A 17,311-nucleotide genomic window follows, 5' to 3' on the forward strand; every position below is an offset into this window, starting at 1 on the left:
TCCTTTGATTGAAGAAAATTGCTGTTCTGATGCATTCTGTTAAGAAACATACACTCCTGGAAATGGAAAAAAGAACACATTGACACCGGTGTGTCAGACCCACCATACTTGCTCCGGACACTGCGAGAGGGCTGTACAAGCAATGATCACACGCACGGCACAGCGGACACAACAGGAACCGCGGTGTTGGCCGTCGAATGGCGCTAGCTGCGCAGCATTTGTGCACCGCCGCCGTCAGTGTCAGCCAGTTTGCCGTGGCATACGGAGCTCCATCGCAGTCTTTAACACTGGTAGCATGCCGCGACAGCGTGGACGTGAACCGTATGTGCAGTTGACGGACTTTGAGCGAGGGCGTATAGTGGGCATGCGGGAGGCCGGGTGGACGTACCGCCGAATTGCTCAACACGTGGGGCGTGAGGTCTCCACAGTACATCGATGTTGTCGCCAGTGGTCGGCGGAAGGTGCACGTGCCCGTCGACCTGGGACCGGACCGCAGCGACGCACGGATGCACGCCAAGACCGTAGGATCCTACGCAGTGCCGTAGGGGACCGCACCGCCACTTCCCAGCAAATTAGGGACACTGTTGCTCCTGGGGTATCGGCGAGGACCATTCGCAACCGTCTCCATGAAGCTGGGCTACGGTCCCGCACACCGTTAGGCCGTCTTCCGCTCACGCCCCAACATCGTGCAGCCCGCCTCCAGTGGTGTCGCGAGAGGCGTGAATGGAGGAACGAATGGAGACGTGTCGTCTTCAGCGATGAGAGTCGCTTCTGCCTTGGTGCCAATGATGGTCGTATGCGTGTTTGGCGCCGTGCAGGTGAGCGCCACAATCAGGACTGCGTACGACCGAGGCACACAGGGCCAACACCCGGCATCATGGTGTGGGGAGCGATCTCCTACACTGGCCGTACACCACTGGTGATCGTCGAGGGGACACTGAATAGTGCACGGTACATCCAAACCGTCATTGAACCCATCGTTCTACCATTCCTAGACCGGCAAGGGAACTTGCTGTTCCAACAGGACAATGCACGTCCGCATGTATCCCGTGCCACCCAACGTGCTCTAGAAGGTGTAAGTCAACTACCCTGGCCAGCAAGATCTCCGGATCTGTCCCCCATTGAGCATGTTTGGGACTGGATGAAGCGTCGTCTCACGCGGTCTGCACGTCCAGCACGAATGCTGGTCCAACTGAGGCGCCAGGTGGAAATGGCATGGCAAGCCGTTCCACAGGACTACATCCAGCATCTCTACGATCGTCTCCATGGGAGAATAGCAGCCTGCATTGCTGCGAAAGGTGGATATACACTGTACTAGTGCCGACATTGTGCATGCTCTGTTGCCTGTGTCTATGTGCCTGTGGTTCTGTCAGTGTGATCATGTGATGTATCTGACCCCAGGAATGTGTCAATAAAGTTTCCCCTTCCTGGGACAATGAATTCACGGTGTTCTTATTTCAATTTCCAGGAGTGTATTTCTGGCTCTGTTAGTGATTTGTTCTAGAAAATTATCAGTCGCAGCGGTTTTAACAATATTACATATATCCCTATCAAAGATGTTATACAATGCCTCTGCAATAAACACGAATTATCCAAAAAAAACTTTCTCCCCACTAGATAAACATAATACGCATTAGCCGGCCGGAGTGGCCGAGCGGTTCTAGGCGCTACAGTCTGGAACCACGCGGCCGCTACGGTCGCAGGTTCGAATCCTGCCTCGGGCATGGATGTGTGTGATGCCCTTAGGTTAGTTAAGTTTAAGTAGTGCTAAGTTCTAGGGGACTGATGACCTCAGAAGTTAAGTCCCATAGTGCTCAGAGCCATTTGAACCATATTACGCATTATTGCCAAACACACTGATAATAAAACCTGCATTAACATGAAAATCACAAAAATATAAGGGGTGATCAAAACGTTTCTAAGCACGGACATTTAGGCAAGGATTAGTGTATCATTCGTGTCTTTCTGCCATGCATGTGGTAAATACAGAAATATGAACTATGGCGACGTTATTACCTAATGCATCCAAACAGGACCAACAATCTGTTATTCTTTTCTTGGCTGCCGAAAGACGAACACCAGTAGACATCCTCCGGAGAATAAAGAATGTGTAAGGGGCAGTATGTCTGACGAAAACCACCGTTGTGGCATGGCGCGCCAAGTCTCGTGCTCGTCACGATTCGCCACAAGACGCCGGTCGATCTGCGAGGCCAGCAGAAGTTACACCAACTCAAGTGGTTGGCATGTGAGCGGTCGCCCTATAGACCTGACTCTCTCCAAGTGATTATCGCGCCTTCTGTCGACGATTCCTGTCGGACGAGGATGTACAGTAGGCAGTTACAGACTCCTTCACACAGCAGGACACGGTGTTTTATCAAATTTGTATCTTCAGTCTGGTGTTCGGTGGGGTGATTGCCTCAGTGCTCACGGTGATTTTGGCTGATTGGCGTATTGATTCTGGACAGTATGGCCTTCGAACGGAAACTTTTTGATCGCCCCGTATATAACAACAATACTTTAGTTTTCACCCTTTTGCTAAATCACATCTGATGCGATTGTACTTTTTTCACTCTGTAGAACTTGAATCGCACACTAATGCTCCTTTTACCGTTGAATTCGGTAGTAGATGAAACAGAGACAGTCGGCAAGGGCCAGGTGCTCACCAGCTGTTCGTTTTCCTTCAGGTGGGATGCGAGCTGTGGGAGGGGGGAGAATATTTCTGCTGATTTCCTCCATCCTCTTCAGTCTTCTACTGCACACACAGCCGTCTAATCCTTAGAATCTTTTCCTCTTGTGCAACTGCAGACAGAGACGACAAATGCCAGAACTGGCCTAACAACTGTGTCATAATGCCTTCGAAGCACCCTTCTGTCTGTCCACACAACAATATTAACTGCCTTTCTAACAAAAGACTTTAATTACCACAATAGAACCGTTTTACAAATGCACCTAAAAATACATATTTGCAACTATTTACACTATAGACATTCAGATGCCCAGGCTATATTTGAATGTCAGAAGATTCAGTCCAGTTGAGCACCTCGTCAGATGTTTCATGTAGATTCTTGATACCACCAGGAAAAAGTCTGTTAACGCACTCATTTACAGTGTGGCTCATTTTATAGATATCATCACAGTCAAATGTCCTGTCAGTGGAAATACCCCACTTGTGCGTTTCGTATTTGCACATACCGTCTTCAGTCAGGAATCTATTGAACTGTACCTGCACCTCCTTGAGATGATGAAAGCCTGGGACTTTAACAATTGGGTTGTTAATAAGTTCGTGATACCGGATTTTCGTGGCTTGTCACTCGCTTTTCCATTCAGAGTCGCGGCTGAATCCAGTGAACAGCATTTGAACTACTTCTTCATATACCGGTTTCTGGATTCGAGGCGTTTACAAGTCAGCGGAGAGTAAATCTTCATGAAAAGGAATAGACTCAATTTACAAGCTTACTGACAAAGGTTGTAGGCAACCACGTTTCAGCCAAGATGAGCTGGACAGATGCCCAATAGTGTTGATGTCAGCATTTAGGTGTACATTTGCCAATGTGCATTAGATGATTATGTGCCAAGCAAGATCGTAAGAGATGGAAAAGAGCCACCGTGGTACAACAACCGAGTTGGAAAACTGCTACGGAAGCAAAGGGAACTTCACAGTAAACATAAACATAGCCAAAGCCTTGCAGCCAAACAAAAATTACACGAAGCGAAATGTAGTGTGAGGATGGCTATGCAAGAGGCGTTCAACAAATTCGAAAGTAAAGTTCTATGTACTGACTGGGCAGAAAATCCTAAGAAATTTTAGTCTTATGTCAAAGCGGTAGCTGGATCAAAACACAATGTCCAGACACTCTGGGACCAAAATGGTATTAAAACAGAGGATGACAGACTAATGGTCGAAATACTAAATGTCTTTTTCCAAAACTGTTTCACAGGGGAAGACTGCACTGTAGTTCCTTCTCTAGATTGTAGCACAGATGACAAAATGGTACATATCGAAATAGATGACAGAGGGATAGAAAAACAATTAAAATTGCTCAAAAGAGGAAAGGCCGCTGGACCTGATGGGATACCAGTTCGATTTTACACAGATTACGAGAAGGAACTTGCCCCTCTTCTTGCAGCGATGTACCGTAGGTCTCTAGAAGAGCGTAACGTTCCAAAAGATTGGAAAAGGGCACAGGTCATCCCCGTTTTCAAGAAGGGACGTCGAACAGATGTTCAGAACTGTAGACCTACATCTCTAGCGTCGATCAGTTGTAGAATTTTGGAACATGTATTATGTTCGAGTATATTGACTTTCCTGGAGATTAGAAATCTACTCTGTAGGAATCAGCATGGGTTTCAAAAATAGACGATCGTGTGAAACCCAGCTCGTGCTATTCGTCCACGTGACTCAGAGGGCCATAGACACAGGTTCCCAGGTAGATACCGTGTTTCTTGACTTCCGCAAGACGTTTGACACAGTTCCCCAAAGTCGTTTAATGATCAAAGTAAGAGCATATGGACTATCAGACCAATTGTGTGATTGGGTTGAAGAGTTCCTAGATAACAGAACGCAGCTTGTCATTCTCAACGGAGTGAAGTCTTCCGAAGTAAAAATGATTTCAGGTGTGCCGCAGATGAGTGTCGTAGGACTGTTGCTATTTACAATATATGTAAATGACCTTGTGGATAACATCGGAAGTTCACTGAGGCTTTTTGCGGATGCTGCTGTAGTATATCGAGAGGCTGTAACAATGGAAAATTTTACTGAAATGCAGGAGGATCTGCAACGAATTGACGCGTGGTGCAGGGAATGGCAATTGAATCTCAATGTAGACAAATGTAATGTACTGCGAATAAATAGAAAGAAAGGTCCTTTATCATTTAGCTACAATATAGCAGGTCAGCAACTAGAAGCAGTTAATTCCATAAATTATCTGGGAGTAGTCCGGCCCCGGTAGCTGAGTGGTCAGCGTGACGGAATGTCAATCCTAAGGTCCCGGGTTCGATTCCCGGCTGGGTCGGAGATTTTCTCCGCTCAGGGACTGGGTGTTGTGTTGTCCTAATCATCATCATTTCATCTCCATCGACGCGCAGGTCGCCGAAGTGGCGTCAAATCGAAAGACCTGCACCAGGCGAACGGTCGACCCGACGGGGGGCCTTAGCCACACAACATTTCATTTCATCTGGGAGTAGACATTAGGAGTGATATAAAATGGAATTACCATATAAAATTAAACGTCGGTAAATCAGACGCCAGACTGAGATTCATTGGAAGAATCCCAAGGAAATGCAGTCCGAAAACAAAGGAAGTAGGTTACGGTACACTTGTTCGCCCACTGCTTGAATACTACTCACCGGTGTGGGGTCCGTACCAGATAGGGTTGATAGAAGAGATAGAGGAGATCTAACGGAGAGCAGCGCTCTTCGTTGTATGATTATTTAGTAATCACGAAAGCGTTACGGAGATGACAGATAAACTCGAGTGGAAGACTCTGCAAGAGAGACGCTCAGTAGCTCGGTAAGGGCTTTTGTTGAAATTTCGAGAACATACCTTCACCGAGGAGTCAAGCAGTATATTGCTCCCTCCTGCATATATCTCGCGGAGAGACCATGAGGATAAAATCAGAGAGATTAGAGCCCACACAGAGGCATACCGACAATCTTTCTTTCCACGAACAATACGAGACTGGAATAGAACGGAGAACCGATAGAGGTACTCAAAGTACCCATCGCCACACACCGTAAGGTGGCTTGCGGAGTATGGATGTAGATGTAGAATGGTTCTCATAGCTACATCCAAATGGGCGTCAACTTTCTTCATATGAGCGCTGCGGAGCCAAACTGGTGCGCAATATTCTGCTTTACAGTATACCACTGCAAAGGGTATTTTGCAGAGAACTGATGTACTTACGCCCCACGTACTACACGCCAATTTCTTCACCAGGTTCACTCGTGTTTGTACCTTCTTAACTGTGTTGGAATGGTGTCTTTGGTACGTCAGCATTGTGTCTAATGCGAGACCAAGGTATTTTAGCTTCGTTGCATTTGACTATGACAAGAGGATTGAACCGTGACCTGATCTTTGCTGGTGCTAGACGATTAGAGAGATGGAAAAGACGTATGTCTGTTTCAGAAACATTACATCTAGGTCATCACGTCTTAAATAAACATAAAATTTAGTGCGGCGGTTTGTTAGGTGATCGTAACACCCAGAAAGATCTTCGCTCTCATATGAGATTCTACGATCATCTACAGTCCTGTCAAAACGTTGCAAGCATCATCGTAGTTTTCACTGTACCTTATGGATCTGTTCACAGAAAAACAATCTTTAGCTATCCGAGCTTTGGAAAATAAATTCCATTTATCTATAAGTATCACACCTTCAGTTTTACATTTTCCTACTTTAAGGTGACTACACCTGTTGTACCAACACAATGAAACTGGTAAGATCATATTCAAGGGTCTTACATACCCATACGAGCATGAGTCTCAATTATTAGTCAACACATCACCTTAAAGTAGTGCTGCACAACACTATGCTTGCAGAAAAATTGCACCATTTATGTGCGGAAAGGCTAGGGAAATATCGCAATCGTGATACAGTACATACACTCCTGGAAATTGAAATAAGAACACCGTGAATTCATTGTCCCAGGAAGGGGAAACTTTATTGACACATTCTTGGGGTCAGATACATCACATGATCACACTGACAGAACCACAGGCACATAGACACAGGCAACAGAGCATGCACAATGTCGGCACTAGTACAGTGTATATCCACCTTTCGCAGCAATGCAGGCTGCTATTCTCCCATGGAGACGATCGTAGAGATGCTGGATGTAGTCCTGTGGAACGGCTTGCCATGCCATTTCCACCTGGCGCCTCAGTTGGACCAGCGTTCGTGCTGGACGTGCAGACCGCGTGAGACGACGCTTCATCCAGTCCCAAACATGCTCAATGGGGGACAGATCCGGAGATCTTGCTGGCCAGGGTAGTTGACTTACACCTTCTAGAGCACGTTGGGTGGCACGGGATACATACGGACGTGCATTGTCCTGTTGGAACAGCAAGTTCCCTTGCCGGTCTAGGAATGGTAGAACGATGGGTTCGATGACGGTTTGGATGTACCGTGCACTATTCAGTGTCCCCTCGACGATCACCAGTGGTGTACGGCCAGTGTAGGAGATCGCTCCCCACACCATGATGCCGGGTGTTGGCCCTGTGTGCCTCGGTCGTATGCAGTCCTGATTGTGGCGCTCACCTGCACGGCGCCAAACACGCATACGACCATCATTGGCACCAAGGCAGAAGCGACTCTCATCGCTGAAGACGACACGTCTCCATTCGTCCCTCCATTCACGCCTGTCGTGACACCACTGGAGGCGGGCTGCACGATGTTGGGGCGTGAGCGGAAGACGGCCTAACGGTGTGCGGGACCGTAGCCCAGCTTCATGGAGACGGTTGCGAATGGTCCTCGCCGATACCCCAGGAGCAACAGTGTCCCTAATTTGCTGGGAAGTGGCGGTGCAGTCCCCTACGGCACTGCGTAGGATCCTACGGTCTTGGCGTGCATCCGTGTGTCGCTGCGGTCCGGTCCCAGGTCGTCGGGCACGTGCACCTTCCGCCGACCACTGGCGACAACATCGATGTACTGTGGAGACCTCACGCCCCACGTGTTGAGCAATTCGGCGGTACGTCCACCCGGCCTCCCGCATGCCCACTATACGCCAACTGCACATATGGTTCACGTCCACGCTGTCGCGGCATGCTACCAGTGTTAAAGACTGCGATGGAGCTCCGTATGCCACGGCAAACTGGCTGACGCTGACGGCGGCGGTGCACAAATGCTGCGCAGCTAGCGCCATTCGACGGCCAACACCGCGGTTCCTGGTGTGTCCGCTGTGCCGTGCGTGTGATCATTGCTTGTACAGCCCTCTCGCAGTGTCCGGAGCAAGTATGGTGGGTCTGACACACCGGTGTCAATGTGTTCTTTTTTCCATTTCCAGGAGTGTATAATCCCAGTGCCTCGCCTCGATGTGTTACCAAAATTGCTCGCCAGTGGTGTGTCAGCGAGACATCGACGACACTGGCGTTGAATCAGTGTGATATGGCATCGTGTAATTGCAACAGTTTGTTACAACAATAAATAATTGATCAAAGAGTCTCCTCACTGTAAAGCAGAAAACTCGACTGGTTCCTACTGGATGAGATCAAAAAAGGAGTGGGAGAAAGCTCGATTCACATTCGACTACCTTCCTCTCGCCTCCCCCTCACCAGTCTTACTCACCCCTGGGTGACCTCGCCATGTGTCGTTAGTGACCTTCAACATGCAAAGCTGTAATACGACAGAAGCCAAAAAGTGCTGACAGATGATTAGTCAGTGATTTGTGCCAGAAAGAACATTGCCCCTCTACATAAGCAGCATGGCCTTTTTTATGTTCATTATTTCATTTGTTATAACATATTTGTTGTTGTGTTATTACAAGCAAGTATGTGCTAGATTTACACGTATTTATTTAAGTTGAATTGCTGACTTCAAGCATATTGTATCATTGGAAACATAAGCAAGTATGCTTTTATTTAAAATATATGTCTAGTTTGTGGGATTTTTAGTATTAAAATGGTGGTCCATTTTGTGCATTTTCTGACATTGTAAGAAAGTCGTGTTTTTGTTGGAGGTACCTCAAGTCCTTGTTGGTGGGAGCATTAGGTTACTGGTGAATGCCGGGATGTGGAAGAGCTCTTGGGCGCAAGGGAGAAGCGAGAAGGACACTTCTGTATATGCAATCAAAGGGATAGTAACCAAGTTTTACTGTGATGTCAAGCTATAGAATGATATAGGACCTCATAATTTAGTTTATGTGATAGGAAAGTTTTGCAAAACTTCTTGTCTGGGGCATCGAAAATGCTGTCTTAGTAAAATTCAGCTACAAATGGGACTTGGAACTTTCGAAGAAGCATTGAACTGTGAAATTATTAGGGACTTTACTAACTTTCAGTTTACACAACATCGACCGCTGTTTAATATTTATTATTCTATAACCTTTTTAGCTATATTTTAGGACCACCGTTTCTGCATAATATTGCTTTATTTCTCAATAAATTATCAGATTTGTGCAACTTTAACTCGTGGTACCACCTACATTAATTTGCAAATGTTTCCCAGTTATATGATTTCTGATCATTGCTCATAACTACGACTTATTATTATTAATTAACTTGCATAACTTGCTTGTTCTTAATTTATTAGACCTTAAGATCACAATTTACAACAGATCATCAGATTGGTTAGATATCTTAGCTAAAAACTAAACTAAAAAGTCCTCCCGAACAGGCCATGAAGGCCCAACAGTACCGACCGGCCACCGTGTCATCCTCAACCCATAGGCGTCACTGAATGCGGATATGGAGGGGCATGCGGTCAGCACACCGCTCTCTCGGCCGTATGTCAGTTTACGAGATCAGAAGATATCTTAGCTACTGGACTTAAAGATGATGTGTATAGCTCGATCCTACAACATCAACGAGCCTCATTTTTATTTAGAGCCATACACAGCCCAATTCCGATTCTTATTGCTAACTCACATACCTGGGCGTAGGAAAGCGTAAGAAACTCGTAATTCGCAAATGGAGTTTTTCTCGTCCATGATGTCTCAAAAAATTTGACGCAATCTGCAGTGGCGTGTAGTGTGGCTAGTTTCCGCTCGAGCTTTCTCTAGCCAAAGAACATTATTCATTTTCTAACAGGTCAGGGGTGTGGACCGGACTGCACAAGAAGCTATCACCGGAAGGTGAGTGGACATTTTCAGTAGGACGAACAAGAATATAACAGTGCAGTTATAATATGTGCATTCAACCAATTACGTCAGCATAACTGTATCCTTTCTGACTAACCTGTGTAACAATAGACTACACTCATTCCCAGATTTTCCATCCGAGTGCATGTGTGTCCCAAGAGTAAGTTCTATCATCACGACTTTAGCTCTTCCACGCAGCTGATGTGCAAACACCACACCCTTCCTTGTACTTGTTTCAATATGTTGATGACACAGACATTTTTCATCTACCCAGCCCTCCATTCATCCCAAGAACCCCTCCAACTCCATCACAACGACTTCACAGACCACTGTAACCAGTGGTAGTAGTGCAGTGAACATGTGAAAACAGAAGCAATAATTATAGCAAAAACCATTCAAGCATTCCGTCCTCATCCCCCACCTAACAAACCACAACCATCCAATCTACATAAATAAAATAGTAAAATATCTAAGACTGCCACTCAGTCGAAAAGTAACCAAGAATACCCATCTGGTAGCCATCCAGAAGAATGCTCACAGTAGACTAGCCAAACATGGCGACTAAACACCACAGCCATCTTCAGGGCCCCAATTCTAATGACCTAAAAAACGGTGAAATATGCAAGCATTTATGACATAAAACTTATTCAAATATGACCTTAAAAAAGAAATTACGATTTTCTATAAGTTTATTTAAAAATATCCTTACTGATTTCCTTATATACCACGTAATACAAAATTCAGTTCTGAACAAATTGTGAGTATAGTATTTACTTCTTACAGTGTTTGAAACTAACTAGCACTTATTTCTGTAACAGCTCTACAAACAATAAAACCCTGTTTTTACTACTGCACACCACTTGTATAAAGTATTCCAAATTACAGTATTCAATCCACTCGAGTAATTCTAGTGCTGCTACCGGCTAAAGCGCCCAGCTGTTTGGCACCCAGGCCAATACGATGTACGCATGACTCTACATTGTCCTCTACTTGCTGCTATAACAGTTCAAAGATATTTCTAATTCTTCGTTGCTTTCCTGTATCAGTTTTTCAGACGCCGTTTCCGCCGTGGCTATGGGCTGATTTCCGAAACTGTCTATGTTCCCATAGTTCCTTTTAGTTATTCTGACGGGCGGATCTTCATCCAGATAGTTTTGAGTGTATGTGGTTACATAGAACTTTGATAGCCGGCGCAGTGAACTTCATTTGACAGTTTCGCGTGAGTGTTGTTTACGGTTTTAATAAGATTATTGGTGCAGCTTAGAACCATACCTTATAATGTCTATAAGATAATTGTTTAATTAACCTCCATTTTTCTTTTGGGTAATCTGATGATGCCTAACCACGGTGGAACGCGTTATTTTTAAATAAAAATAACTTTGCAACCATTACTTTTATTTCAGATATATTCCAAATTAATTAACACGTCCTTTCAATCTTCAGTTTCCGCAAGCTGCACTGGGTAACTCGGTCCATTTTCAGGTTTTCCATTTTGAAAGAACTACGATTGTCGCTGAGGAAGGTTTTGTACCTAGAAAAGCTCCTCTCCACATCATAGGGCGTCACAGGAGCGTTTCTGAAGGTGTCAAGGTCTCTGCACGCCATCTTTGTTTCCTTGTCTTCGAATGTTGTGGCAGTCCTAGTAAGACTGTCGCTAATTTTGCACATTGTAGAACATACAGGACTCTGCTAGAGTACACTCGGCGCACATCACTCTGCACATGTTGCACAATATCCAAGGAGTCATACAATGACTAGCAGCAGCTTCCAGTCCTCTGTTACCTTTTGATACTACTGAAAAGTTGACGTTGATGTATGCCACGTTTCCAGACAAGGTATCTGCAAAGACCTCTTTCACAGCTTTGATAGCACTTGATTCATTGCTGTCAAGGTCACAAAAGGTTGCCTCTGTTGTGGTGTAGTTGGTGCAATAATACTCAGCAGCTTCAAGCCAAGAACCCATCGTGTAAGAACAGGCTGAGAGGTAAGGGGGCGGTGAAGCTGCTTGATCCTTGAATTTCTGCACCTGCAGTGGAGCTTTCACATAGAATTCTTGCCAATGGAAATTAATTTGTCCACATTAATTTGAACGAACTCTGTGTAACGTCTGCGCAGGCCAAGTGACGCATGCCATACCGTGGCGTGTACGAAGCACCGAAAAGTAGCAAAATGTTCTCTCAGTTCACACCACCCGGCTACAGTAGCTTCACAGGGTTGTCAGACAGAATGGCAGTTGTCGAGAAGTTTACTCTCTTCAGAGCTTCACACGTTAGGAGACGCAGTCCTCCAGGCCCAACATTTTTAATATGACGCCCACCCACATCGGTGGTTTCATCTATAGACATCCAGACCTTTTAGTCAGCAACACTATTTTATATATTGTTGAGCACCTCCTCGTACGCTACGGTCGCAGGTTCGAATCCTGCCTCGGGCATGGATGTTTGTGATGTCCTTAGGCTAGTTAGGTTTGTAGTTGTAAGTTCTAGGGAAATGATGACCTCAGAAGTTAAGTCCCATAGTGCTCAGAGCCATTTGAACCATTTTTGAACCTCCTCATAGCACACAAATAAATAGTTCTTTCCACTGAAGATCCGTCTGGAGCTGCACGTTTGCCTACTTCTCAAAGAACTGCTTCTTCAATTGGATGCTGCAAGATAGCATCCTCTCACACTATTCGTTGAAGAATGATTGTAAGGTTGAAGATGGACCTGTCTGCTCAAAGAAAAGTGTTTGTCTGCTATCATTTTCAACACTTCTCTTCACACAGCCGCAGTGATTGGCGGTATTACAGTGTTGCTGCACATTAAGGGTATACGGAATGAGTTTTTCGATGAAAAAACGATTTTTGGGTAAATGCATTTTCGAAAAATTTAGACTCTCCCGTTTAATACCATGTGTAAAATATTTGGATGACATGAATAGAACTATTTTAAATAATTTTTTAAAATAATTTCGACACACGATGTTCCGCACCTTGTATATGAGACGCGAAATATACCTGATATAGACAGCCTTGCCAGAGATATAATTGAGCACAAGAGAGTTAGCTTTTCTGTTGGCTACACTGCTAGACAGTTGACAATAGATTCTGCACCATTTGTATTGTTTCCTTTGTGAGTACATCCATGTCATTGTTGTGAAAGTCGTATGTGGAGAAGTCATTGAGTTTTCTTTCCTTCAACATACCAAGACCTAGTCTGAAGATATTTAGAAAGCGTGTACATTGGCGCAAGAAAGTAAAGTGTACTAAAAATTCGTCTGATTCATCTTCATCAGTATCTGATGTCCCAGTAGTGACTAACCTCAACACTGGTAGTGATACATTGAGTGATGCTGCTGCCACCACACCGGAAAGTGCTTCAAGAAGAAAACTAGCTGGAATTGAAGAAGAATACAAGAAACTAAATGCTGGGACTACAAAATATGAGGTAATTAACGTCTCTTTATTATCAGACGTTTTGGAGAACAATGTGTGCTGCAAACAATGTGGAAAATGTGGTGTTTCATTGAAAACAAACTTACATGTAGGACTTGCTTGAGTTGATTTGCAGTTATTGCAAACACAGTGTTACTTTCTTCAATTCCTCACATGTTACTGCAGATACAGGTAAACTATACGATATACACATTAGACTGGTTTATGGATTACGGTGTATAGGAAAGGGCAGGGCTGCAGGTGCCATGTTGTGTGGTGTGATGAACCTCCCTCCTCCACCTTCAAAATTTAACAAACACATAATTGCAATAGGCTCTGCTGTAGAAAATGTGGCACAGGAAAACATGAAAGATGCTGTTGAGGAAGCAGTTGTTGAAAATAATAATAGCAGAGACTTGACCACAGCTTTTGATGGAAGCTGGCAGAAGAGAGGCCACATCTCTGAATGGTGTAGTAACAGCTACAAGTGTGGACACTGGTAAGGTAGTTGATGTGGCAATACTTTCCAAGCATTGCAGATGCGAGGAGAAAATGAAAAATAAACATGAAGAGGCGTGCATGGCAAATTACTATGGGTCAAGTGGTGGTATGGAAGTTGCTGGTGTAAGAAGTATTTATCAACACCCAGTAAAATGGTACAACGTTAGATACATAAATTATCTTGGAGATGGTGACTCAAAGGCTTTCACAGAAATTGAGGAACTGAGACCCTATGGTAACGATGTGAAAATTTCCAAACTGGAGTGTGTTGGCCATGTTCAGAAAAGGATGGGATCAAGACTTCGACGGCTCAAGGCTAGCATGAAAGGCAAGAAATTGAGCGATGGAAAAACTTTAGATGGGAAAAATAGACTGACAGATGCTACAATAGATCATATTCAGAGGTGCTATGGTCTAGCAATAAGACAGAATATCGCAGATGCAGAATTAATGAGAAGAGCAGTCTGGGCTCTGTTTTTTCATACAGCTTCAAACAATGAGAATCCCCAACATGGGCTATGTCCAAAAGGAGACGATAGTTGGTGCAAGTACAACAGAGGCAAGGTAACTAAGAAACAATACAATCACCCTCATCACCTGCCACCTGCAATAATGGATGAAATAAAACCAATATTCCGAGACCTCGCAGATATTAGTCTACTAAAGAAATGTCTTCATGGCCGGGCTCAAAATCCAAATGAGTGTGTGAACCATGTGATATGGAATAGACTACCTAAAACTGTGTTTGTGGGTATAAACACACTTCACTTTGGCGTTTATGATGCTGTTTCATCATTCAATCAGGATAATATAACAAAGTGCAAAGTTCTGCAGAAGTTGGGGCTCTGTGTAGGAATACGAACTGCCGCAGGTATGCTTTGTTTGGACAAGGAACGGCTCAGGTCTTCAGATAATGCCACAAAAGTATATTCAAAGATGGCTAGACAGCATAGCAGAGCCATCAAGAGGAAGCTGTAAACTTTGAAGCTAATTTCCCGTAACTTTAGTTTTTTGTGTATAAGGTACATTTTCTCAGGGCCTATTTATAGTAGAAAGATGAAATTTTCTGTAGTTGTTCCTTAAGACCTTCTAATGTATCTGAATTAAAAGATATGTGGAATAATTTTGTATTAATGGATGTAATTTTAAAATACTTGTTAAAATGTATTACTTTTTTTAACATTTACAAAAAATAAAATATCTGAAAAACTATACATTATTTTTTCAAAATTAACGATTGAGCATAAAAGTAGAACATATCTCTGCGTTCTGTGAAAAAATCAAGAGTATCGTCCAAATAACAAATGAGATAATGTTCCTAACTTTTAGCTCAATTTAACATTGCAAGCATAGGGCGTTCCGTATACCCTTAAAGCGCTTTTCTGCACTAACTTGAACTTCGCATTGTTTACAAAATATTTCTCCGTCAGTGCCGAAGAATTGCTCTTCAAAATCATGTACGAAGCCTGGCAACTTCACGCCGTTGGAACACTTTACTTTTGGCATGTTCAGCAATATTGAGTTTGTATTCAGACTGACTAATGTGATCACATATGTGATGTTTATCACGTCAGAAGTCGCCTTAGTTGGCTTCGAGAGGATTTTGTCGACCCCGCGCAACAATGTCTTACGTCACCGGACTGCTAGTGTGTTACGCTGCTTGACTATATAGTCCTGATAAATAAAACTTAGTAATTATTGTGTTTGTGACAAAAATCACCTGAGCGATTGTCATGTGAGCAATATTTTCACGTTTTTATTCTTGTGCCCTTAAAGATACGACAAATATATGTATTTTTCGCAAAAGTTGGTCGAAATATGACTTATTACTAAAAGGTATGCATATGACTAAATGCAAAATACAAATACATTTTTCTACAATACAATACCTAGATTCGATCACGAATTATTCTAAACTCTTTCCTAAATTTCAGGGGGAAAAAAACATTACTTTCATTAACATACGGTCTCTAGTCCTCACTACTTACAAAATCCACATCCGACAATCTGATCTACTGAAATGCATTTAGTACTCTTGAGGCATCTGCGACACCTTCACTTGTTCTGTATTTCCTGCAAACTCCCCTCAGCACCCTACTGTATCTGCCATCCTCGGAAACCCTATCCTACTGCCATGCGTCTTTGAACAGATTCCACCTTACCTCCGTTTCCAAATAGTACACATCTTCTTCCACACTAATCCTCCTCCCTTGTCAACTCAAATCATCCTTATCTGTCCCTCCCACCCAGCATTATCAGGAGCCTCACAATTGTCTCCATACAATAGAAATATGTCACCACCACGTCATTAATTCATGGATGTTTCGTTTCATTAATATTTATTTTTATCGTAACTTTATTTTCGTAAAGCAAAAGTTGTTGATCTGCAGCTTGGACACTGCTAGCCCGCCCCTACAGGGGGAATGTAAACAACGAATGGATGAAAGAAACATTTTCCTGTCGCATTAACAGTGACTGAAGAATATTCATTGTCCCCTGCTTCAAAGTCGGTTCCTGCAATTTTCAAATTTTCCGGGCATCATTGTTTAACCAGTTTCTTTTACAATTTCCCGCCACTGAAACAAGTTTGTGACTCTTCGCGTCTTCCTAGTCTGTAAGCTCTCGTTTGTCCCGTTAGTAAGAGCTCATACGGATCCTATGCACTTTAATAATAATCCAGCAGAGGCCGTGAAAAGTAGTTTATGACCTTCCGCTGCTGCAGACAGCTGCAGTTTCCCCGTTTCTTACCAACAAACAGAACATGGCCTTTGCTTTGCAGACAACTGAGTTTGTGATCGTTCCTCTTCATATATCTACACGTTGTTCTCCCAAGATATTTGCATACCATGACAACAGTTGAGACTAATTGTGAAGTGGAAGGCTACTTTTAACGTTTCGTGAAACGCACAGCTTGAGTTTCTTTTACATTCACAACTCTTTGTCAGCCTTTGCGGTTCGCTGATATCTTGACGAGATCTAACTGCATACTTCTACTCTTTATCGGCTAAAACTTCTACCTGCGTAGACAGAAAAATCCGCGATTGCAACCAACACTATCCGTGAAGTCACAGATGTATATCGCGAATATTATTTGCCCTACTTCAGTTCCCTGGGACACACTCGGTATTTATACTTTCGCAGCTACCGCATTGTCTAGGGCATCAGAATGGACGACAAAACGCTGATTCGCCCACGCTATTTTATGTTTTGGGAATAAATAATTGAAACATTCGACAAAGAAAAGTGGTATGAACTGACAAAGAAAGTCTCTCCCTTCAGGTATCATGTAAGTTCATTGTACTGTTAACGGTAATGAGAAATCAAATGATGCACCGGTAGGTAGGCGACTTCTTAAAAGCTCTAAGCCATTGCCTGTTGGATGCTTTTTTTTTTTTTTTTTTTAAATCCTGAAGACAAACAGGAAATATGCACGACATATCAAGTCATAAGATACGAGTCTTTTACGAAATAATCACCCGAAAGTCCTTCTTCAAGAATCACTTATACAACCAACCTAACAAACCATGTTACATTCATAGAAGGAAATAAATCTCATTTTATTCGCTTCGACAATCAAGTTACGTATCTTATTTTACGGCAAGAC

The sequence above is a fragment of the Schistocerca piceifrons genome, chromosome X (assembly GCF_021461385.2).
Source record: "Schistocerca piceifrons isolate TAMUIC-IGC-003096 chromosome X, iqSchPice1.1, whole genome shotgun sequence".
NCBI classification, from domain to species: Eukaryota; Metazoa; Arthropoda; class Insecta; order Orthoptera; family Acrididae; genus Schistocerca; species Schistocerca piceifrons.